Source organism: Oryctolagus cuniculus, chromosome 2 (genome assembly GCF_051225735.1).
Source record: "Oryctolagus cuniculus isolate XC-2025 breed Fujian yellow rabbit chromosome 2, ASM5122573v1, whole genome shotgun sequence".
Lineage (NCBI taxonomy): Eukaryota > Metazoa > Chordata > Mammalia > Lagomorpha > Leporidae > Oryctolagus > Oryctolagus cuniculus.
In genome coordinates this window covers 43067963-43092202 of record NC_142868.1, presented here as the reverse complement: position 1 = coordinate 43092202, position 24240 = coordinate 43067963, and the positions used below count along the sequence as shown (strand labels likewise).

Genomic DNA, 24240 nt, shown 5'->3' with positions numbered 1-24240 from the left:
GTGCCCCGACTGGGACTAGAACCCGGTGTGCCAGCGCCGCCAGGCGGAGGATTAGCCTAGTGAGCCATGGCGCCGGCCTCCTCCTCTGCTTCTACAACACTGCAAAGATCTATTCTGTCTCTCTCCTTCTTGGAATCTTCTCGGGATAACACTGCCTTCCATCTCTCCCTCTTCAGGGCCTAGCCTAGCCTTGGCACATAGTTGGCATTTAATAAGTATTTGTTGAATGCATTTAATTAGATTGAAATTATGTTGCACCTGATCACATATGGTTTACTATCAAAATAGTGGTGAGGGGATTGTTTACATAGAACCCAAGATCTGCTTCTAAATACCAAGACAAAAAGTTTGCTTTTAAAATAATCTATCAGGGTGCCAGTGCTGTGGTACAGAGGGTTAAAGCCCTGGCCTGAAGCGCCAGCATCCCATATGGGTGCTGGTTCTGGTCCTGGCTGCTCCTCTTCCAATCCAGCTCTCTGTTATGGCCTGGGATAGCAGTGGAGGATGGCCCAAGTCCTTGGGCCCCTGCACCTGCGTGGGAAACCCAGAAGTAGCTCCTGGCTGTGGATCGGCACAGCTCTGGCCGTTGCGGCCATCTGGGGAGTGAACCAGCAGATGGAAGACCTCTCTCTCTGTGTCTCTACCTCCCTCTGTAACTCTTTCAAATAAAATAAAAATAAATATTTAAAAATAATAATAATCTATCAGTAGCAAGGCTCAGTGGCTGCTGAATCAACGTATGTTCACCAAACATTTGCAGAAATGAGGGCGCTCTGCCACCCAAGCAGAGGGCACCCTCTTTGGCATCTGCTAACCCACATTCCAGACACCTCAATCCTTCTCAGTCAGAACAGGAGACAAAACTCTTGACATGGGAATGAATGGGAATCTCTGTTTCTTCTCTGCTTAATCCAGAAGTTCTCAGTACTAGCAGTAGCTCAATTTGCTAAATGTCTTCTGTGTGTGATGCTGCATCTGATAATGACCACATACTGGTTATAGTCACTCTTCATTTCTTACAAGAAGTAGATGAAGACATGGTTCCTACATCCAAGTGTTACCACGTATGTGAGTTCAAATTCCACTTCTTCAGTGAAGCCTCACAAGCCCCCTAGCTAGGTTAGGCATCCCTAATATCTGCTCCACATTCCTGTGAATTCCTCCCCCATAATTATTCCTTAGTACCCATCTTCTCTCCTAGATGCGCACTGTGGGATGGCCTGGCCAATGTTGTCGTTTTCACTGTGATAACCTTGGCAGGTGGCATGGAACCTCAGAGGTGAGAGGTGTGGATTGAAGGTGGGAGAGCAGATGAGATTCCTGGCATCCCTCCCCACCTCAGCCACGTCTTGCTTGGTTCTCTGCCCCACTGGCCTGACAGCTTACAAATGCTGAGGCTGTGTTTCCCCGCCCCACGAGCCCTCTTGTTCCCTCCATCTCTGCCTCGGCTTCCCCTGCCAAGGGGGCGCACTTGTTTCTGTGCTCCAGGTAGGTGTCGGGCTAACTGAGAACGCCAAGCTTAGGAAGCATTTCTTGGCTTTCCTCAAATGTCTTCGTGTTGAATTAACCTCTGAGACTGCAGCAGGCCAACACGCCACACCAAACTGTACTTCCTGCTCCCCTGCGGTCTGCCGGAGTCCCACTAGCGGCAAATGCCATTCAAAACAGGCGCTCTCGCTGCTGAGTCCGCTCTTCCAGTAGTCAAGACCATCAGCTGGGGGGAAAAGCAGCCCAATTCAAACCAACCCACGTGGCAAGAGAGGGAGGTTACTGACCCCACAGCTGGGCACTCTGGGTCATCATGACTGTGGGCAAGACAGCATCACCGAGTGTTTGCTACTCTCCCCATACCCAGCCTTTATTTGCCTCATATGCCTGTGATTCTCACCAAAGGCTCTCAGATACAAGGAATATGAATGGGGGAGCCTCTGCACCCACGTCTTCACGGCTCATGATCCCAAAGAAAAGCTCTTCCACAGCTCATGTGTCAAATCTTGTAGAAGGATTCCGATTGGGTCTGCTCAGGTCACGCTCATATCTGAGCCAGTCGCTAGGGGGTGGCAGCGGGGAGGGGTGATAAACCCCTGGAATTGGACCAGACAGGGTCACACGCCATCCCTGAGGCCTCTGTGTGATGTTCCACCAGAACTACATGAGATGGAAGTGGCTGCCCCCTTCAAACTTCCTGGCCCCTATAGTCACCCGCACAGAAGACATCCCATGAACGCCTTCTCAGAAAAGAGCAGGCTACTAGACTTGGTGGGGAAACAAAAATGAGTCAAACTCATCCTGGCCAGCAGAGACTTTTGAGTCCTTAGAGATTTAGTTATGAATTGAAATAGCTGTAGTCGAACCCAGCTGGGCCCCAAAGCACAAGGTGTTGTCGGGAACGAAGAGATCCGAGGGATCACCCAGGGAGTTATTGCAGAGGAGGAATCCAGTGAGCCTGCTGGTCGGCTGGATGGTCAGCTAACTGATGCATGGACAGGACTTTCTGACGTTCTTTCAGGCATCTGTGAGGCTATTTCCTTTTAGAGTCAGTCTCCCGTCCTTCCATTCACACCCAGCCCGTGTCAGCCCGATTCGTCCCTCTGTAGTGAACCAGGCTGGCCTGGCTACCTACTTCCTGTCATCAATGCCACAGACATCTCTACTACGGATCCCTGAGCACCACGGGGAACTGCTTGGATGTGGACCAGACTTTGTTTTCAGAGCCTCCCCTACCACATGCTTCAGCTGTCACCCCGGGCCACCGTCTTCTTTATTTTTTTTTTTTCTTTTTAGGGTTTATTTATTTACTTATCTATTTGAAACATAGAGCAATAGAGAGAGGGAATGATTGGGAGAGGGAGTTGAAGCTAGAAACCAGGAACTCCATCGTGGTCTCCCACGTGAGTGGCAAGCACTTGGGCCACCTTCCACTGCCTTCTGGTTGGATTGGCAATGGAGCAGCTGGGACTCCAAAATAGAATGCTGGCATGACAAGTGGCAGACCAACCCGCTGCACCGCAACCCTGGTCCCTCGCCCCTGGCCTTTTAACTGGCCCTCTGTCTGTGGACAAGGACAGTTTCTCCAAAAGCAGCCAACCTGCTGCAGGCTCAGGGTGCTAGGACTGCCCGCCCTTCTCAGCCCACCCCATCTCCAGCCTAGGGTTCTATCTCCGAGGTTGTACTCTCTACAAAGGAGGGAAGCGGTGTCACTGGGTACCTAGGGACCACACTGCAGGCAGGGACGAGGCTGCTTACCCTCGGTGCTAATCCCCACTTCTGCCGCACGTGTGTTTTACATTTCTGCTTGCTCCAGAAAACACGTGTTGTTTTTCTCCCCCACAATGGCTAGAATGTGGGAAAACCTCTGGGACAATAGTGTTCTCTAAGTGAAGCACACAGAAGGCTTAACTACTTTCCTGTCTTACTGGCTCTCTGAGTGACTGAGCGCTCTCTCTTAAACTAAAGTTAAATTCATTTAACATATAGTCATTTTACAGTGTACGTTCACTGACACTTAGCACATTTGCAACATTGCGCAACTACAGCTATTACCATTATCAAGCTCCAGAACATTTCCATTGCCCTAAAAGAAAACCCTGCACCCATTAAGCAGCCACTTTTCATTCCCCCCTCATCAAAGCACCCAGCAACCACTATCAGCAGATTTACCTATTCTGGACATTTCATGTCGGTGGACTCCTATCACGGATGATCTTTGTCACTGGTTTCTTTAATTTAGCATCGTCTTTTCAAAGTTCACCCATGTTACAGCATGTGTCAGTGCTTTATTTCTTTATATGCATGGATTACGTTTATGTATCACATTTTGTTCATTCATCTGTTGATTGTATGAGTTGGTTCTACCTTTAACCTATTGGTAGCAGAGGGTTGAGTGTTTTCAATTATTATTTCTGGCATACCAAGTTGTCTCAAAGAGTTTGTGGAAAATGGAATTTAAAAATAGGTTTGGCTGGTGCCGTAGCTCAATAGGCTAATCCTCCGCCTGTGGCGCCAGCACACCGGGTCCTAGTCCCGGTCAGGGCACCGGATTCTGTCCCGGTTGCCCCTCTTCCAGGCCAGCTCTCTGCTGTGGCCCGGGAGTGCAGTGGAGGATGGCCCAAGTGCTTGGGCCCTGCACCCCATGGGAGACCAGGATAAGTACCTGGCTCCTGCCTTCGGATCAGCGTGGTGCACCCGCCACAGCACACCAGCCACAGCGGCCATTGGGGAGTGAACCAACGGAATAGGAAGACCTTTCTCTCTGTCTCTCTTTCTCTCACTGTCCACTCTGCCTGTCCAAAAAAAATTAAATTAAAAATAGGTTTATTTTGCTGCAAGAAATTTTGAAATCTATGCATAGTTTTCTCATAATACACACTTTCTGTGAACTTCTAAAATTTCCCTTATATATCTAGTAGGGGAATTTCTGGAACACATGGTAATTCATGTTTAATTTTTTGAGAAACCACCATACTGTCTTTCCCATTGGCTAAACCATTTTACATTCCCATCAACAATGCACAGTGGATCACATCCGCATTGACTTTTCTCATTTTCAGGTTTTTAAAATTATCTTTATAGTGGACTAGTCGTTCATTGTGGTTTTTGGGTTGCATTTCCCCAGTGACTAACGATGTAGAGTTAGTCTCCTGTGTACCTTTGAAGAAATGTGTATTTAAGTCCTTTGCCGAATTTTAGGTTGGATTATCTTTTCATTATTGAGTTATAGGTATTCTTTATATATGGTAGTTATTGAGATTTTTTTATCACATAACATGATTTGCAAATGGTTTTGCTCATTTGTAGGATGTCTTTTTACTTTTTTTTCTTCTAAAGATTTGCTTGTCTATTTGAAGGGAAGAGTTAGAGACGCAGAGAGAGAGAGAGATAGAGCGGGGGGGGGGGGCATCTTCCATCTACTGGTTTGCTTTCCAAATGGTTACAATGGCTGGAGCTGCGCCAGGAGCCAGGAGCTTCCTCCAGGTCTCCCAAGTGGGTGCAGGGGCCCAAGAACTTGGGCCATCCTGTACTGCTTTCCCAGGCCATAGCAGAGAGCTGGATTGGAGGTGGAGCAACCAGGTCTTGAACTGGTGCCCATATGGGATGCCAGCACTACAGGCGGTGGCTTTACCTGCTACGCCACAGTGCCGACCCCAATGTCTTTTTACTTAATGCATAAAAGTTTTAAATTTCGATAGGTAAAATTGGCCTATTTTTTCCTTTTACTGCTCTTACATATTTTTGCTGTCATATCTAAGAATCCATTGCCAAATTAAGTTCAAGATGATTGATCTTTATGTCTTCTTCTAAAAGAATTTTATAGTTTGGATCCTACATAAATGTTGTTGACCCATTTTAAGTTTCTGAATGGTGGGGCCAGGCCTGTGGTGGTAAAGCTGGCATCTACAGTGCCAGCATCCCATATGGGCACCGGTTCCAGTCCCAGCTGCTCCTCTTCCGATCCAGCTCTCTGCTAATTCACCTGGGAAAGCAGCAAAGGATGGCCCAAGTGCTTGGGTCCCTGCACCCACATGGGAGACCCAGAAGAAGCTTCTGGCTCCTGGCTTCAGATCAGCCCAGCTCTAGCCATTGTGACCATTTGGAGAGTGAAACAGCAGATGGAAGACTTTTCTGTCTGCCTCTCTCTCTCTCTCTCTAACTCTGCCTTTCAAATAAATAAATCTTTTTTTAAAAAAGTTTGTAAATGGATTGAGGTAAGGGCCCAATTTCATTATTTTGCATATGGATATCCAGTTGTTCCAGCATTATTTGTTGAAGAGGTGAATGGGTTTATTCCTGCTTTAATCTATATGACTGTCCTTATAAAAGTACAATAGAGTTTGGATTACTTTAGGTTTGGAATAGGTTTTAAAATTGGGAAGTATGAATCTTCCAACTCTACTCTTGTGTTTCACTATTATTTTGAAAAATTAGCACACTGTATTATTCCCTAATGGACTCCTGTGATGGGTGAGATTCACCCAACCCTTTCCAGAAAGCAAATTATTTTAGTTGAGGGAGTTATAGCTGAAGGACCTTGGAAAAGGGAGAACCCAGAGACCCAGGTTATGATTATAGCTTTGCCACCAATTCTCTAGATGTTCTTGGCAAACCACATCTTCCCTTTGGGTCTTGTTTTATTCTTCTTCAAAATGGAGGCAACTGGGCTTAGTCAACCCCTCTTGCTTGGACTGGAACCAACAGCTTTTCAGTAAGCTCACCCTGAAGAATGAGCGGGATCCCCAGGTTGGGGACACAGGCACCAGAGAGTTGTGTGAGACGGTTCCCCTGCCCCACACCCCACATCTACAGCTGTCCAGCTTCAGCCAGCTCCTCCTTGAGCCAGCAGTAAAGGAGTTCCAGGAAGAACTGAATTGTCAGAGGGACGAGAAGCCTGGACCAGGAAGAAATTTAGAGGTGTCTCCTCCTCTTCAGTGTCTCCTCTGGCTCTCATGAGTGTCAGTTGGTGTTTTCTTTCCGTTGACCAGTGAGTCTGAGCAAGCTTTCACGTGGTTTAGGAGGCACACACTTATTCACACAGAAATGGTGTGATGATGAGTACTGTGTGTGATACGAAGACAAGTCAGAGGCATGTCCCATCCTCTGGAGATCACTGATCATTTCACATTTGAGTACTAGCAGGGGCAATTTAAATCATTTTGAAAATCCCTACTTTTTTCATTTATTTCAGTATTGCTTCCAATTTTTTGAACTGCTAAGGCATATGTAAATGGCCTTAGTGCAGGTAAAAACAAACCTGGACAGAAAAGCTCAACCACTGGGGCCATCACTGTGGCACAGCAGATTAAGTGCATCCCATGTGAGCACTGGTTGAGGTCTCGGCTGCTGCACTTCCAATCTAGCTCTCTGCTAATGTGCCCAGGGAAAGAAGCGGAAGATGGCCCAAGTGCCACCCATGTGGGAGACTGGATGGAGTCCCAGGCTCCCGGCTTTGACCTGGCTCCAACCATTGCAGTCATCTGGGGAATGAAGCAGCGGATGGGTTCTCTCTCTTCTCTTGGTCTCGCCCTCTCTCACTGTAACTTTGCCTTTCAAATAAAGATAAGTAAATTTGAAGAAAGAAGGAAAGAGAGAGAGAAAAGGTCAGCTACTTACTCAGATGCATGTCTCCTGTAGGAAGTAACTCGGTAACGTACTTAAGTAACTTAGTAACATACTAAGTCTGTGTTACTCTGCTGAAATCAGGATGCAGTCTCATAGAACCATTTTCCTGCAGGGATATTGTCCAAAGTCTGCCCTGTGAGCCTGAAGGCCACCATCTCAATAGGCAGTCTCCATCTGTGTCTCGCTCACTTCTACCTGGGCTGCCCTGGATGTCAAGTAACATCATCACATTGGAGTGGGGGTAGACCAGCCAGCACCTGCTGCAGAGATGGTGACAGCTTTCGTCTGATGCTGGCCCAGGTGATGGAGTTCACATGGCGGGCGGGGGTTGACAGAGTGGGTATCAAGAGTGACTCCTATATTTATGGCCTGCAATGCTGTTTGGTTGGTCCTGTTGAGTAAGTTCGGGAGCACAGAGAACAGGGCACGACTCTGTTCAATGGCGCTCTGTAGAGCTGCGCAGCACTTGAGTCCTGGGATGACTCAGCCCGAGACAGGTTAAGCTCCAGATGTCTTTGCGGCACACCGATGTATCAGGAAGGAGGCAAGTGTGGCGCAGGGAGAGGGTAGGAGTGGTGGGAGAGGCGGGGTTTCTGGGTGAGACTGCAAAGCGTGCAAGCACCGAGTAGGAAGAGGAAGAAGTCCTGAGCCTGGAAGACAGGCAGTGCTGGAGGGATGAGCTCCTGCAAAGGGGGAAAGGGAGAGGTACCAAAGTAGCCTGGGGGAACCAGACTGAGACTGAGAGCAGCTGAGATTGGAGTGGGCTGTGGAGCGAGTGGGGGTGTGGAGAGAGAACGCACAGGCAACTCCCCTGGGAAGTTTGCCTTCCAGACCTGGGCTCCATCCAGGCCTTCCCCATCCAGGCTGCACAACTTGGGTAAATCTCTTGGCCTCGTTGGAGTCCAGTTACTGTCCAAGAATGGGCGCAGGGCCAGTGCTTCTGTCCAAGCGCACTGACCATCTTTTGCAAATTGAACTCAGCGTATATAACCTGGCACTTGGTGGAGAGGGTCACGGCGGCATCACTTCTCTCACCTGCTCCGTTATCTCTGAGTGATGCAGTGCACAGCTCTTCAGTCCAGGGAGTGGAAGCTCTAGACTCCCTCCAGGGTCAGGGCGAGGAAGGGTCGGGAGGTGGGAAGTGAAAGGCAGCACAGGGGCAGGGCTGGGGCTCATCCAGGATGCCAGAGAAGCGACAGGTGCTGGGGGAGAGGAGCCTGCTCTCATTCCCGAGTCGGGAGTCTGGAGAGGGGCTCCCTGCACCCTGAGCAGCCCAGAGCAAGGCCGAGAGGAAGGGCAGCGAGAACACGCACCTGAACTGGCAGCCAGCCTGGGGGAGACAGAGGCCCCCGGGAGCCCTGGGGAGAGAGAGCGGCGGGCGCCTTTAATGAGCACAGGTGTTGGAGTAGAAAATTTTCCATGAAAAGGAGGCTGTGAAAGGAGGCAGTGAACGTAACCACGTGGGCCCTGCTGGCAAGCGCCCCGATTTCTGTCAGGTTGCCGCGCGCGGCCTTCTACTCTGGTTGCAGGCTGTTCCGAGGACAAACAGCAAAGAGACTCCTTTTCTTCTCGTGTATGCAGTGAGGAAGGTGGAAGGGAAAGAGGTTCCCCCAAAGGTGGGCGGGGAGGCAGAGCCGGGGGTAGAGGCAGGGCTGGGGGTAGGGTTTTCCCTGCAGCTGCCCACCCCTACCCTGGCTCACCTGCAGGGAGATGCCAAGAAGGTGCAGGTCACTCGGCTTGTGGGGGTGGCGTCTGCCCAGCCTGCCACCCCCGTCCACCTGCCTCCCTGGAGCTGCTTCTCTCCTTGGTAGGGGCCGAGGTGATGGTGCCGAATGGTGTCTGCACCTCTCATGTCACTGGCCCAGGAGCCAGGGCCTGTCGCGGTGCCTCGTGTGTGGCACTGGCCAGTACATGACTGCTGAGAGCTAGAGCTAGATATATCCATGATAGGTGGATTGGTGGATGGGTGGATAGACGGATGAACAGAGGATGATGACGATAGAGAGACAGATGCATGACAGGAATGATAAGTAGATGATAGATGATTAATAGATGATAGAGAGATAGGATAAGTGGGTGGGTGGTAGATGGGTGAATGGGTAGGTATTTGGATGGATAGATAGATAAATGGCAGATAAACAAGCAAAACCTTGTGACAGGCATTTTAGTCCCAGTTTTCTGGTAGCTCAGGGAACTGAAGTGTGGGATGTAGAGAAAAGTCTCCTGAGAGACAAGAACCTGGGATCCACAAAGCTGTCAAGCGCAAAGCGGGAGGAGGTTACACTTGGACTCTGGAACATGGCAGCACAAGGTTCAAGCTTGCCACTTACTGGCTGTGCGTGTCTGGGCAAGTGACTTAAGCCCCATACCTCTGAGTCCCCCGCAGCATGACCAAATCAACGTACTGGTCCTCAGCTGTCAGCCATGACCTGGAGGGCAGTGGGCATCCACAAGGGGGATGATGGCAGGAGAGAGCCAGCTAGCCACGCAGGTGCTACCATGGTGGAGGCCTCGCCAACAGAGCAAGGGCCTGGGGACTGCTTGCCGAGGTCAGGTGAGCCGTGGCCCCCTCCACTCTGCCCGCGGCCTCCCAGAGGTCCCGGGCTGCCCCATTGATCGGCCTGTGAAAGGCCACTCGGCAACCACTGGGCAGGCTGGTTGCTGAGAGACGGCCCCAGAAGCCAGGGCTGGGATTAGCGAGTGGCCCTGTTTGCTCTCCTTGCTAGGAGGAGAGAGGACTTTGGTCTCCGCTTATCAAACTGCCCGGGTTTGAAAGCCCAGGAATGCAGCCTTGGGCAAATGTGCAGGTTCACAGGACACCCATTAATCAAACAGTCCTCTTCCCTCCACCCCTAATAACCTGACCCCACTCCACACACACACAGCACACTCTCACACACGCACTCTTACCTGGTCTCCTCCCAGGTACAGGTGGACGTGTTGGGGGAGAGCAGGGCGTTGGCCCCACAGGCAGGGTAGGGGGATGGAGCTGATGGGCCGGCCCACCTCTGCCCCACACCACGCGCTGCGCTGCTCCCTGCAAAACCGAACAGAAATAGCCTCTGCGGAGCTGCTGGTGCACACTCTGTCCACACGGCAAAGCCTGCTTTCAAGGTCTGTGGAATGCAAAGGAGCACCATTCGTTCTTTCTACACGGCAGATGGGACCAAGGCAAAAGTCAGGTGTCGCCCGCCGCACCGGCCTGAGCCCCAAGCTTCTCATCTGGCCCTCTACTGCAAAGGGAAAAGGGGTGAAGTGGGCGGCACTGGATTTCACAGGACAAAGGCAAACACTAAGAGGACATGTGGGTCCCTGGTAGTAGGCAGCAGACACCAACTACCAAGTTCAAAACCTGGCCATGTAGCCTCGAAACAGCCGATGCAGGCAAGACTGTCCGTCTCCGGAGACAGTGCAGGCTTCCCATGAGCCAGCCGTGGTGCTGGCTACCACACCACTAATGTCAACCGTGATGGCAGAAAGGACACAGGCTGGAAGGAAGAAGACAAAAACGCCCAAGCGGTCCCACTGCCCAGCCGTCATCTAAAATACTGTTTTGCAGGCTGGGCACTACATTTGAATTTCCCTACACTGAAAACAGGAGCTCAGTCACAGAGGGTGAGCTGGCCCCCAGGGGGCCCTGCCAAGCTCTGTTGGAGAGACATCCGTGTACACTCAGGAGCCGCGCATCCTCCGGGGAGCTCACCAGTCTCTCTGGGGCACCTGCTGCCATCTGCCCCCCATGGCCACTACCTCCACCCAGGCTCTCCTGCCCCCTTCATTCTCAGCCCAAGCCCCAGGGTGGCCCCTGAAACTCCTTCTCTACCTCGCAGCCAAGTGACCTCATGAAAACTTAGGCCTAATCTTGCACTTCCCTGCTGAAAATTCTTGGGGACACTGCCATCCACCTGCCTACCATGGCCCTCAGGACAAGACAGTGACTGGATGCCCTGCACAGCCCACAACTGTCTGCCCCACACATTCAGAGTCAGCTGCAGGTCAGGGGCTCACCAGCTGCCGCAGCCTTTGCGCATGCTCTAACTGCAGCGCCGTAAGGCCCCCACCCCCAGCACAGTGACCCCTGCCTATCTCCTGCCCCTGGCTTCTGGCCTTTCCCCAGGCTCAGCACCCTGTCTGCTCCTCTGCTAGATCACCATCGACGGGTGGCCACGTGCGTGTTCCCGGCCCCCAGCACGGGGCCTGGTGCCCCATCAGTGTTTGCCAAATACATAGGAAGACTGCCTACTTGCAAATATGTGAAGGCAGCTTAGCCCCAACATGAGTAGCTCCAGAGGTCCAATCAGGGCCAGTGAGCAGAGGCAACAGAGAGGCAGGAAGCTGGTGGGGCTCACCAATGAAACAGGCTTGGGGTGGGCATCTACACTGGCTAAGCTGCTGTTAGCGATGTCTGCCTCCTACAGCGGAGTGCCTGGATCCTAGGACTGGCTCCAATTCCGACCCAGCTTCCTGCTAATGCTCACCCTGAGAGGCAGTGGTGATGGCTCAAGCACTTGGGTCCCTGCCCGCCACGTAGGAGGCCCAGATTGAATTCTAGTCCCTGGTTTCAGGCCAGCCCAGCCCTGGTCATTGCAGGCATTTGTGGATTGAACCACTGGATAGACTGTTTCTTTGCCTTTCAAATAATAAATAAAACTTATGAAAATAAAGTACAATAGGCTGTTCCTGGAGCTGTCTGACTGAATGAGACAGGATGAGCCGGTGACGGGGGTGGTAGCAGAAGGATCTCGTTGGCGTGATGTAACCTCCATGGGCCTTGGAGCTTCAGGACCCCATGGAGTAGCTTGGCTTCTGGGACCCCCTCCACATCTGCATACCAGTCACATCTCAATCAGGGCTCTGCCCCAGCTGAGAAGGGTCCTGGAGATGTCACGATTCTAGAGAGGTGTGCTTTGTGGCTACAGAAAGGCAATGAGGTTGGAGTTTGACCGCCAGCCCGCAGGGCCCCAGAGGGGAGCGGAACTCCTCTCCACCCTGACCGTGGGGGCCCACACATTGCCCTCCCCTTCTCCTGCGGGACTGAGCATACTGCTTCCTGCCAAAGGCCACAGGTCCCGAAGGCCAGAAGCCCAGAGCCAGCCCAGGTGCAGCAGGGAGGAGAGGTGACCTCAGGCGGCCGCCAGCAGCTCCGTGGCCCCAGCTGGGCCGCCCTCCCTCCCCAGCAAGGTCACTGTTATCTGCTCTGCAAGGGCGCTTGCACGGCCTGGACGCCCTCCAAATATGCAGAGGGAGTTTTACCCTAACCCAAGACTGAAAGGCCTCCCACGCCTGACATTTTCCAAGTGTGTAAACTGCAGACAAGGACAAGCAAGAAAGGGGCTTGGAAGCGCTTTTGAGGCCCTAGACTGCTGATGTTCTTCGTGCATGTGTCAGGATCGATCGGTCGACGGGTGCCTGGGTGCACACGTCTGCGTCCTGTGTGTCTTCATGTAATATATGCACATACATGGTCTCTGTTTGTGTGCCCTTGTGTGTAAGCATGCCTGTGTGTGAAGAAGCTATCTGCTTTGACTGTCACCCTGATGTTCTGAACCTGTCTCTTCTACGTGGCTCCAGATCACAAACTCCAGCTGCCTACAATGCCATCTGCCTCTTGGAAATCTTCAAAGACAAACTGCGCTCATTCCCCACAGAAACTTCTCTTGCTTCCCCGATGGCTTTTGGCAAAGCCACTATCGCTGTCTTGCTTTGAGATTTTAATCCTCAAAAAGAGTGGAATTTAACGTCAGCCAGCCGTGTACCCCAGGGCCCTGTAGCCGGACGAGAGACTCGCATGAGTCAGCCTCCCTGTGCTCAGGGCTGATTGCTGAAACAGCAGCTTCTGCGAGTAGGAAAAGGAGAGCTCCCTGGCCCCTGGCACTGCTGGCGGAGACCTGTGCCTGGAGCACCCAAGCCTGCAGAAGTGTGGGTCTCAGACCATGTGGGTTCGAACAGAAGTGACCTTGGCCTCACCTGTTTGACTCCCATGTTCTGTTGCCGGCATTTTTGACCCCATCTGGCCCCCATTTGTGGAAGACAATCCATTGTTCTTCTACTCCTTCTACTCTAGCAGAACCATCTGGGAAAATATACCCATGACTTCCCTGTTCTTAAAGGTAAGGCACATTTTTCAGGCTCTATCATATTGACTTCTAGTGTTTAACACTAGAAATCTCTTTTATTCTTTTTTGTTTTGTTTTTTTGACAGGCAGAGTGGACAGTGAGAAAGAGAGACAATGAGAAAGGTCTTCCTTTACCGTTGGTTCACCCTCCAATGGCCGCTATGGCTGGCGCACTGTGCTGATCCGAAGCCAGGAGCCAGGTGCCAGGTGCTTTTCCTGGTCTCCCATGCGGGTGCAGGGCCCGAGCACTTGGGCCATCCTCCACTGTACTCCCAGGCCATAGCAGAGAGCTGGACTGGAAGAGGAGCAACCAGGACAAAATCCAGCGTCCCGACCAGGGCTAGAACCCGGTGTCCCGGTGCCGCAGGTGGAAGATTAGCCTATTGAGCCACAGCAAAGGCCCTCTTTTGTTCTTAAAACTCCTGTGGTTTTGGTCCTCTGCCTCTTCTACCTGCCTTGGCCCACGGCACTTTTCTGTCTATGAGTGTCACCGGTTCTCAGGCTGTGAGCCACTGCTTTCCTGCTGACAACCTCACATCAGCCCCGGAGCCCCTCTGCCCCCAGACTCAGACACGCACACGCAGGCACCTGCAGAGCACAGCCACCACGTGTACCACGTGCACCGCGTGCACCGCGTGCACCGCCTCCTGGATGTGAGCAGCATGCTTCACAGATACCTTACATTCAACGTTTCCAAGAGCAAAGTCATCCTCCCTGATCCTTCACATCCACACCACGTCCTCACCCTCTGTTCCCTCCCTGTGTGAATAGGCACTAGCCCCCATCCAGCACTCCAGGCCACAAGCCTGAGAGGGGTCCTTTATTGCCCCTCCCTCACCCCGCCACCTCATTCCTACACCCTACAAATGCGATCTACCTCGAGCAATGCTGCCCTCTCCCCTTCCACAGTGCCCTGACCCGGCCAAGGCCTTCAGCCCTCACCAGCACTGCACCAGCCTCCTGCCTAGAGGCTCTGCCGCCTTCCCCATCTCCCTGCCCTTGCCCGCTCAGCTAGTGTGACACCCAGGCTCGATCGTGCGATGCCCCCTCAACATCTCTCGGCCTCAAAAGTACAGTCTGAGTTCTTTAGCAGAGCACATCTTCTCTTCCTTCTCCAGCCCTTAGCTTCACACCGCCACGTCACGCTCCATGGTGATCATGACCTCTTGGCGTGTTCTGAGACCACCACACTGCTCTCTGCCCTGTGCTGCTTCCTCTGCCTGGGACACTCTTCCCTCACTCGGCAGCCTACATGATGGCCCTCCGCCTTCATGTCCACCCACCTGCAGGTCAATCTCAGGGAGCACCTCCACCCGGAAGCCTTCTGACCCCAGGCTGGACCACGTCCTCCTGCCCTGTGCTCTCTGTGCACCACACTGGCTGATGTTATCTGATCGCAGCCACACCCTCCCATTAGTCTGTAAGGTGAAGGCTGGAACTTGCCGCTGTGTCTTACACAACTCTGTTCCTCAGCTCAGTGCCTGGCACAGGGTGGGAGCTCGAGACATTATATCAGGTGCAATCAAATTAAACTACAGGCTGTCCTGGAAGAGAGTGCAGAGAGGGAGAAGAGCAGGCAGAGCGGCGCCTGGTGCAGAAGCCAAGGTATAGACGATCTGCCACAGCACTTCCCTTCTTTCTCAGGGAAAATCTTCTGAAACCAGGAGGAATTCCTGAGGCTGGTGACTCAGCAGATAGAGAGGCAGACAGACTTCCCTCTGGTCCCAGGAATGCTTCTCGCCAGGGTCCCAAGGAGTGCTGAGCCACAGGTCAGATGAGAAAAGGAGGCGAATCAGAACCCCTTGGGTGCAGGAGAAACAAGGGGTGCAGCAAGAAGCTAAAAAGAAGCCATGGAGGAAGCCAGCAGGCAAATCCAGAAGGGGAGACACTGTATGAAACTACTGACGTGGGGGCTGGTGTTGTGGCGCAGTGGGCTGAGACTCTGCCTACAGCGCCTGCATCCCATAAGGATGCCAGTTCGTGTCCCAGCTGCTCCACTTCCAATCCAGCTCTCTGCTGTGGCCTAAGAAAGCAGTAGAAGATGGCCCAACTCCTTGGGTCCCTGCACCCATGTGGGAGACCTGAAAAAAAGCTCCCGGCTCCTGGCTTTGGATGGGCACAGCTCCGGCCATTGCAGCCATTTGGGGAGTGAACCAGCAGATGGAACACTGCTCTTTCTTTCTGCCTCTGCCTCTCTGTAGCTCTGCCTTTCAAATATATAAATAAATCTTCAAAAAGGAAAAAAAAAATAAACTATTGACGCCAGTGTCCAGCTTGTCAGTGGCTTACATAAAAGGAGACTTCTGGGATGTAACAACCAGGTGTGTGCCTGGCCATAGATTGGGTTCTAATGAGGATGTCTGGAGAAATAAAAATGCAAATGAACCCTAGAGAATACTAAGGAATTACCATTCATTTTCTAATGGTATAATATTCCTCTGATGGTGTAAGAAAAAGTTCTTATTTTTTAGATATATATTCAGACACATTTAGGAGTGATATGATACCTGTAACTCACTTTAAGATACTTCAGCCTAACATATACAGTGAGTTTTAAAGGGGGAAGATGGCCAGTTGGAGACACTATGAGATAACTGCTTTCATCTTATGAAAGTAATCACAGCCAGTGAGTTCACGCTGATAACAGACTCATTTTGTGTTGTGTATGTTATGCATAACAGGTCAAATAATTTATAGCTTTGTCATACAAAGAGCTATGCAGCTAGGAGTGAAGTCAGTGAATCTGGACAAAATAGTTTTAATGACAAAAGGAGACCCCTGGATGTCTGAGACTGAGAATATGCACAGGGAATTTAGAGTTAGCAGGGATTGGAGTGTAAGTCAAACACTAGAGAAACAACTGTAAGAATGAGTAAAAACAGTACTTGGCAGTGGCTAAGACCATGTACTTCCCAAACTCACTTCCATAAATGCAACTCAAGAATCAGATTGAGGTTGTGAGCTGTGCAAGAAACTCAGGGGCCAGAACTGAGGGAAGACTGCAGTAGCTCAAGCGGATGGCAGAGACAAGGAGCCCAGAGGGAGGACCTGGGACAGGCTCCACATGGGCAACACTACGACCCTCCCCTTCCCTCTGGGATGGTTGTCCAGTTAGGATCATACAAACCTACTCTGTAAGCTAAGGGTGGACATGCTGCAGGATGGAGCACATATGTGCATATGTGTGTGTGTTTGTCTTGTCTGGCTCCCAGTAGACTAAAGGAGACTGAAGAGAAAAGCATGACAATATTAGCAAAGACTGGCAGCCAGGAGCCAGTGCTGTGGTATAGCAAGTTAGAGGCACCAGCACCCATATGAGCACCAGTTCGAGACCCGGCTGCTTCACTTCTGATCCAGCTCCCTGCTAATGTGCATAGGAAAGCAGAGGATGGCTCATTGCTTGGGCCCCCACACTCATGTGGGAGACCTGAAGAACCTCCTGGCTCCTGGCTTCGGATTGGCCCAGCTCAGGCTGCTGCAGCCATTTGGGGAGAAAACCAGCAGATGCAAGATCTGTCTTTCCCCCTCTCTCTCTCTAACTCTGACTTTCAAATAAATAAATAAATCTTTTATTAAAAAAATTATGAGAACCAAAGATGAAATCATAACGTTCACCTATGAAAAGCAGACCACTGTGGCCGATCACTTAAAGGCAAATAGCTTTATGCCCTCAGGAGTCACGGAGGCATCACTGTGTTACTCTCGCATCAAGGAACAGTTATATCATGCCTTTCATTTAGGGAACTATGTGTCATTTTTCAAGTCATCAAACATTTGTAATGTTTTTTAAAGTTTTTGCAAAGGGCGTCATTTATCAGACTGTGAATGCTGCAAATGTCTTGTGTACAAACAAAAGTATGCAACCAAAGGCAATTAAATAGCAGTTTGAACAAGGTTATTCCCAGGGTAAATTCACGTGCTTGTTTCGTCATCTGTCATTGACTGCAATGTGAGGTCAGTGACACTCATTTCAGAGGGCTGCTGCGAGGATAAGAGGAAGGCTCGTCTGTGGCCTCACTTGTTACGTGACCGGTGAATGAATCACCACCAGCATCACCACCGCCATCAGGAAACCACTTCACAGCGTCACAAAGTGACAGCCTCAGTCATTGATTCAACAGCTGAGCACCCTCCACACAGCAGTCACCGAGGGCAACAGTGAGCAGCTCAAGCCCCTGCCTCACACTGTCTCCTTCAGGGACTCCAAGCAGACCCACATGAGGCCTTGACGCTGTCTTACAGCTCACTGATACTCCGTTTATTTTTCTCAGTCTCTTCCCGTGTTTCATTTTGGAAAGTTTCTGTTACTGTTTCTTCAAGTTCACTGATGTTTTCTTCTCCGATGCCTAAGCTGCCATTAATTCCAGCCAATCTAGCTTTTATGTGTTTTTTTTTTTTTTTTTGCAACTCTGGAAATTATATTTGGGATTTGTTTATATCTATCATATCTATACTTTTTTTTTTATTTTTTTGACAGGCAGAGTGGACAGTGAGAGAGAGAGACAGAGAGAAAGGTCTTCCTTTGCCATTGGTTCAGCCTCCAATGGCCGCCACGGCCGCCGCACTGCGGCCAGCGCACCGCGCTGATCCGATGGCAGGAGCCAGGTGTTTATCCTGGTCTCCCATGGGGTGCAGGGCCCAAGCACTTGGGCCATCCTCCACTGCACTCCCGGGCCACAGCAGAGAGCTGGCCTGGAAGAGGGGCAACCGGGACAGAATCCGGTGCCCTGACCGGGACTAGAACCTGGTGTGCCGGCGCCGCAAGGCGGAGGATTAGCCTAGTGAGCCACGGCACCGGCCATATCTATACTTTTTTAAAAATTTTTATTTATTTGAAAGATAGAGTTACAGAGGGAGGTAGAGACAGAGAGAGAGGTCTTCCATCCACTGGTTCACTCCCTAACTGGCCGCAACGGCTGGAGCTGTGCTGATCTGAAGCCAGGAGCCAGGAGCTTCTTCCAGGTCTCCCACGTGGGTGCAGGGGCCCAAGACCTGGGCCATCTCCTACTGCTATCCCAGGCCATAGCAGAGAGCAGGATCAGAGGAGGAGCAGCTGGGACTAGAACCGGTGCCCATATGGGATGCCGGCACTTCAGGCCAGGGCTTTTTAAACCTGCTGTGCCACAGCACCGGCCTCCATATCTATACTTAAAATGCTCATGTTGCTATCTTCTTGAACATACAGCTAATACTTACAGCAACTGTTTTAGTGTCCTTGTCAACTTATTCTACCTTCTGTATCATTTCTGAATCTGTTTCTATTGATTGAAAGTTCTCTTCATTATGGGTCATATTCTCCTGCTTCGTCACATGGTAGATAATTCTTAATTGGCTGAGAGACATTGTAAATTGTACCTTCTTGGGTGCTGGCTGCTTTATATGTTCTTTAAATATGCTTGAGTTTTTAATTGGGGATCCAATAAATCACTTGGAAATAGTTTATTCCTTTAAGGTTTGCCTGAGGTTTGTTAGTTGGAACCAGAGCAACCTTAAGACTAGGGCTAAGCAGATGGATTCCTCCTACTGATGCCATAGCTTTCTGAGTACTGTACCTGATACCCCACATACTACAAGGTTTCTCTATGTGACTGGTGGGAATGGGGACCATTCCTGACCTGGGGATTGCTAGGCCAATTCATTCAAGGAGTTCTTTCCACAAGCTCCACGTGTCTCCTTGCACATCTCAGCTTTCTGCTGGCTAACTGAGGAAGATCCTCTGCAGGCCTCGAGTGTTTCCTGTGTGCAGCTCTCTACTTGCTCCACTGGGCCCTGTGAACTCTCAGCCGCCATGGCCTTCCCAGGCCCCAGTCACACCTTCTCTGCTCACTGCGATGTCCAGGCTCTGCCTTGGGCTTCCCTTCTGGGTCCTGCAGCCTAGCGACGCCCCAGGCGGGAAGTGGGGTCAGCAGCAGGTCTCGGGTCATTTGTTTCCCTTCTCTCAGGGGTCCCTGTCCTGCTATTCCTGCTCTAAAAACCACGGTTCGATACTTTGTGTCCCAATTTTTCATTGTGTTAAGGCGGAGGTCCTGTCACTGGTGCTGTCACTCTATCTTGGTTGGAACTGGAAGTCCTGCTTAGACTTGTAGAACAGAGAGTGATTCTTCCTGGCTGGGCTTGGACCTCAGAGGATGTAGGGATCAGTGTGGCTTGAGCCCAAAGCCAACATGGCATAAAGGAGGAAAGAGGAGACAGACGGTGCGGGTGACACCCCTGCAGCCCTGAGGCACGCCGGCCCACTAGACCTCCTGGCCTCGGGAGAGAGAGAACACCCCTTTGCTGAGAGCAGCTGGAGTCAAAGCTTTCTAATATTTCCAAGTGAGCCAGTCTTAAGTGAGTCTACTCAAAACGCATGTGCATAATAGCACAGTGGAGAGCTGGGGCAAAGGTTAGAGGGAACAATCCGTGCCACAGGCTCCCACCGGCCGGCTGTGCACACCAAGTGCTCAGCACACCCTGTGTCCCCTCTGCTGCTTGACCAGGCCTTGGGATCCCATCCTCTGGCCCACCACCTCTCGGAACTCCCCTGCCTTTTCACCAAGCAGCAGCTCTGGTCCTCTGTTGGGTTCTCTGCGAGCTGAATGGGGTTTTGCAGTAAATATCCGTCACCTCTGATCGCAGCTTTAAGAGGTGTAACATTTGATAAGCTCCATTTAGCTTGGCTGTACTGCATTGTTGAAATTATTCAGAGACAGATTGCTCCCGGCTCCCCTCCACCCCAAGGATTTCTGCTCTACTGAGCCTGCCGACAGCGAGTGACCAGGAAATAAGGAAGGGGAATCAGCAGGCAGTTTCTCACCATAGGCTCAAAATCAGTTCCAGCCGTTGTTCTACACCCATCACACCCCATTATTCCTTGCTAATTGCAAACGTGGTATGCAAGTTAACTCTTTGAGAACAATGCTGGCTTTGATTGGAAAGGAGGCAGAACACTGCCCCTCCCCCCGACCTGCCACCCAACACCCCACACCCCAGCTCCTCGCTGGGTCCCCAGCTGCTGACTTGGCCTGTCTGGGGCTCCAGGGCTGTCACACTAGGGAAGAAGAGCTCTGAAGGGGCATTCTGATTGGGATAGGATGGCTGCGGGGTGGGAGAGAAGTGGCCAGAGGGCTGAGTGGCCTCCTACCTAAGGTGGCATAGAGCAGACCCGCAGGGCTGTGCTGCAAACCCTTGGCCCCGTCTCAGAATATACCAGTCCCTCCTGGTCCAAACAGTGACATGGACATGGTCTCCCTCCCTGCTTCCCCTGAACAGCTGCAAATGCAGTGAATTCATGCAGGTGGTGGTCAGGCACTGTGCATGGGGGAACAGTATTTCAGGAACTAGTTTTTCATCTTCAGAATCTACTGGCCTCTATTTTGCCAGATAAGAACAAATGAAAGTAATTGTGAGAGACCAGTGGCCTGCCAAACCCCCAATGCTATCTGGTGTTTTACAGAAAAAAAAAAAAAAAAAAAAGGCTGGCTCCTTCCCTTAGACTCTGGACTACAACACTGAGGTGGTGCGATAACCAAATCCAGTGTGTGAGCCTGGATCAGTGTGGATCCTGGACCAGAAAGAGGACATTTGTGGAACAATTGGCAAGAGTTCAATGAGACCTGCTGAGTAAATACTAAGATGTACCAACGTCAGTTCCTTCATACGGGTCCTCACCCTGTGGTTGGGGAGATGATTGCGATGTTCACTAGGTTGGAATTCTTTGCATTGTTTTTGCAACTTTTTGTAATTGTGAAATTATTTTAGAAAAAAATGAAAAGATGATCATAAGGAAGGGTGTTAGGTGCAGCAATTAAGTTGCTTCTAGAGACCCCCCCCCCATCCATATTAGAGTGCCCAGTTCGAGTCCAGGCTCCCCTTCTGATTCCAGCTTCCTGCTAATGCCCACCTTGCAAGGCAGCAGGTGACAGCTCAAGTGCTTGGGTCCCTGCTACCCATGTGGGAGACCTGGATGGAGTTCCAGACTCCTGGCTTCAGTCTAAATCAGTGGATGGAAGACCCTCTCCTTCCATCTCTCTTTGCCTTTCAAATAATTTAAAAAAAAATGTTTTTGTAAAAATGATCATAAGGAGAGTCCCACTCCCAGAATTCCAAGAGCCTGGGGAATAAAGGCAAGTTTTGGGTGGGGAGGGGGCTGTGGGAGAGGCACTGAGAGGTGTCCTTGTGTCCCCAGAGGGTGGCAGTGTGTGCTGGGGGCACTCAGGAAAGCCAGGCTTTTGGAAAAAACTGGGGGCGAGGGGGATACGGCAGAGGCATGTACGTGAAGTGATCCCTGCCCGCAAACCTGATGCTCCATGAATTTACAAACCTTCACCAGCACGAGTGTGATCAGACGTCTTGTTTCAGTAGTGAAGGCTCGCTGGCTGGCGGAGGCAGAGCAGAGGGGCCACACCTGCAGGCTTTAGGGACCTGAGACAGACTCCTAGGAGCCTTGGGGTTGGCCAGGCTGTGCCATAGGATCAGAGCCAAGTTCACCTAAATTGCCGAGGGGCAGGAAGGCCCCCAAGTACTGGGTTAACCCCTTATGCACCACAGAACCCAAGATGTGCATCGCCTCCTGGCAAGAGGTCACCCCCCACCCTCTTCGTTGAGATGGCAAAGCCACCCAGTCAGAACCCAGCGATGCCTGCTCACACAGCTGCTCCCTGCACTACCTGCTCTCCAACTACAGAGCCTGCCAACCTAACGGTGGAGAGGCCCATGTACAGCATTAGAAGCATGGATTACCCACAGTTGGCAACCTAGAACAAAACAAAAACTTGTGCTTGCTGCACAAGTGTCTTTAAGCTGGAGAGGGTGTAAAGAGGCCAGGAGATGTTTACGAGGTAGGGAGAAAAACGGCCAGCTCGGCCTAGGTGACCATGAGAAATCACCTCGGAGACCTCCAATTACAGAGGGCCTAACTGGCCTGGGGCTGCCGCTGCTGCTCCCACACCCATGGCAGCGATTACGGGAAGGCTTTGCCTCAACTCCCACGGCTGCTCCCAGCCCCCGGGAGTGGGCAGCGGGGACAACAAGCAGAACTCCTCTGGCGACCCACGTGAGCTCAGCGACCTCTCGACTGCTTGGCTACACTTGCTTGTCCTTGCACATCCATCTAGAAACTTCCACCAGCACTCTCCTCTGCTCTCCTCACTCAGCTGAAGCTTCCTCAGCGGACTGATGGCTCCCTGCCCGTCTCCCCTAATCTCTGCAGAGTTAACCCCATCTTGGCAAATGCTTTCCGAAGATCAGGACCAACCTAGGCAGCTTTGGCAGATGCTGCTCAGCTGTATGTGCGCCTTTCCCAAGATGCTTCATTCCAAGCCATCTCTAGGAGACCCACCTGCCCTAAGCAGGCAGGGCCGGGGACAGGCAGCCACAGGGCTTTGCTGGTCATGCTTTTGTAAGCGTTAAGGTGTGAAATGTCAGGAATAAAATCTCCAATGATGCTGAGATGGTTAAGTACTCACTCCAGTCTAGGAAAAAGAGTCCCTCCAACTGTTCATGTCTCATTACTTTCCTGCCAGTCATCAGTTTTGTGCCAGTGGCCATGCCTTTGAAGGACTTTTATAAGGGAAAAAAAAAATTGGGAAAGTGTTCCAGATGAATTAGCCTGAGAATTAGGGATTACAAGAAGTTGCACATCACAGCAGGGCCATGTTAGGATGATTTAGCCTGTTTTTCAGCGAGCGTTGCTGAAGCCTTACAAAGCATGTTGTTGAAGGCATGCAGATTTGCACGCGGGCTTTTCCCACTTTCCTGTGAATGTTTTCTCCAAAGTAAGAATGCCCTAGGGACACCTACTTTCACACTAGAGAGCTGCTTCAGAAACAGCGCGATTCAGGTGGAAAGGGCAAACACAAAAGAGTAGGAAAGGAAACAAGACGAGACGGCAATGGAAAGAAGTGGGGAGGCGTCTCCCCTGCCTGGTGGCCGGCAGGTGTGTTAAATCAAGTTGTCTGGCCTAACACTGTCTCTCTACACATTTGCAGTTGGCTTAAAGGTTTCTCCACACAGAGTAGCTGTAACCTGACTTGTTGTGCAAACAGACTGAAACGTACTCATGGAACTAGTGGCTGTGGCCACCCATTCACACCAAGTTCAATAAGACACACATGAGCTATACCCACTCGGGCTGTCTCTGCCTCACTTCTTTTCTCTGGCTATGAACACACCTGACCCATTGGGAAGGCAAGGTATACTGAACCCTTTTTTGGTCTGGACTGGGACCCAATTCTGGAATCACAAATGTCCATCAAGATGTACAAAACTGGGGTTGATGTAATTTTGTCCTTGAAGCATGGGTGAATGTGGGTGACTTGCATCTGGGTGGTGGAAGGATCAGTGACCCTGGCTCAGGAGAACCATTCAAAGCCTAGAGCTGGAGAAGTCTACCTTTGCCCCGCCCAGTCAGAGCTGTCCAAAATGTGTCCCATCATCCAGACAGGTGAAAACCCTCAACCTGGGAGAGGCTCATCCTCAGAGAAGGGGAACACGCCCATCCCCACTCGCCCCAAGGATGTTGGAGACACTGGGTGGGAGCCCCAGGAGGAGGGAGTGGGGGGTGGTGATGTGGGAGCCGTTGCCAGAGCAGCCGTCCTGGGAAGATGAGCCTGGTATGGGGTTCGGTGCCTTCCACACTGAAGCAGTCCAGGGGCTCCCTAAGAACAGTCAGGGGGTGAAGAACCAGGTTCTCACCTAGCAGGGGCTTGGAGCTCCTGGAACCCAGCCTCCTGAGTTGAGTGTTGGGGCAGAGTCTGAAGCTACTGGGGCAAGAGCTGGGACTGGAACACAGATGAGGGCATCATGTGGGTGTCATGGCAACCATCCCATGGCTCTGGTCCAGCATGCATTTCTGGGCTCCTCGCCCTGGCGGCCCTGTCAGCACTCATTTCCTCGGCTGGAGTTTTTTGGTCTCAAAACTGCCCAAGTGATGAAGTCAGATTCATTCTTGCTTAAAGTAGCCCTTTTAATTTTTTTTTTCAGCGTAACTCAGAGTCAGAAATATCTGTCTGCCGTTCAATACACATAC

At 51.3% G+C, this 24240-nt stretch overlaps 1 long non-coding RNA gene across 1 annotated transcript in view; it reads right to left on the bottom strand.

The window, feature by feature from the left end:
• LOC103345245 (uncharacterized) overlaps nt 1-24240 on the bottom strand; it is a 44172-nt gene that overhangs the window by 3532 nt on the left and 16400 nt on the right. The window contains exon 2 of the long non-coding RNA XR_016228891.1: nt 10027-10153. This is a non-coding gene — a long non-coding RNA (uncharacterized LOC103345245). The remainder of the gene's footprint in view (nt 1-10026; nt 10154-24240) is intronic.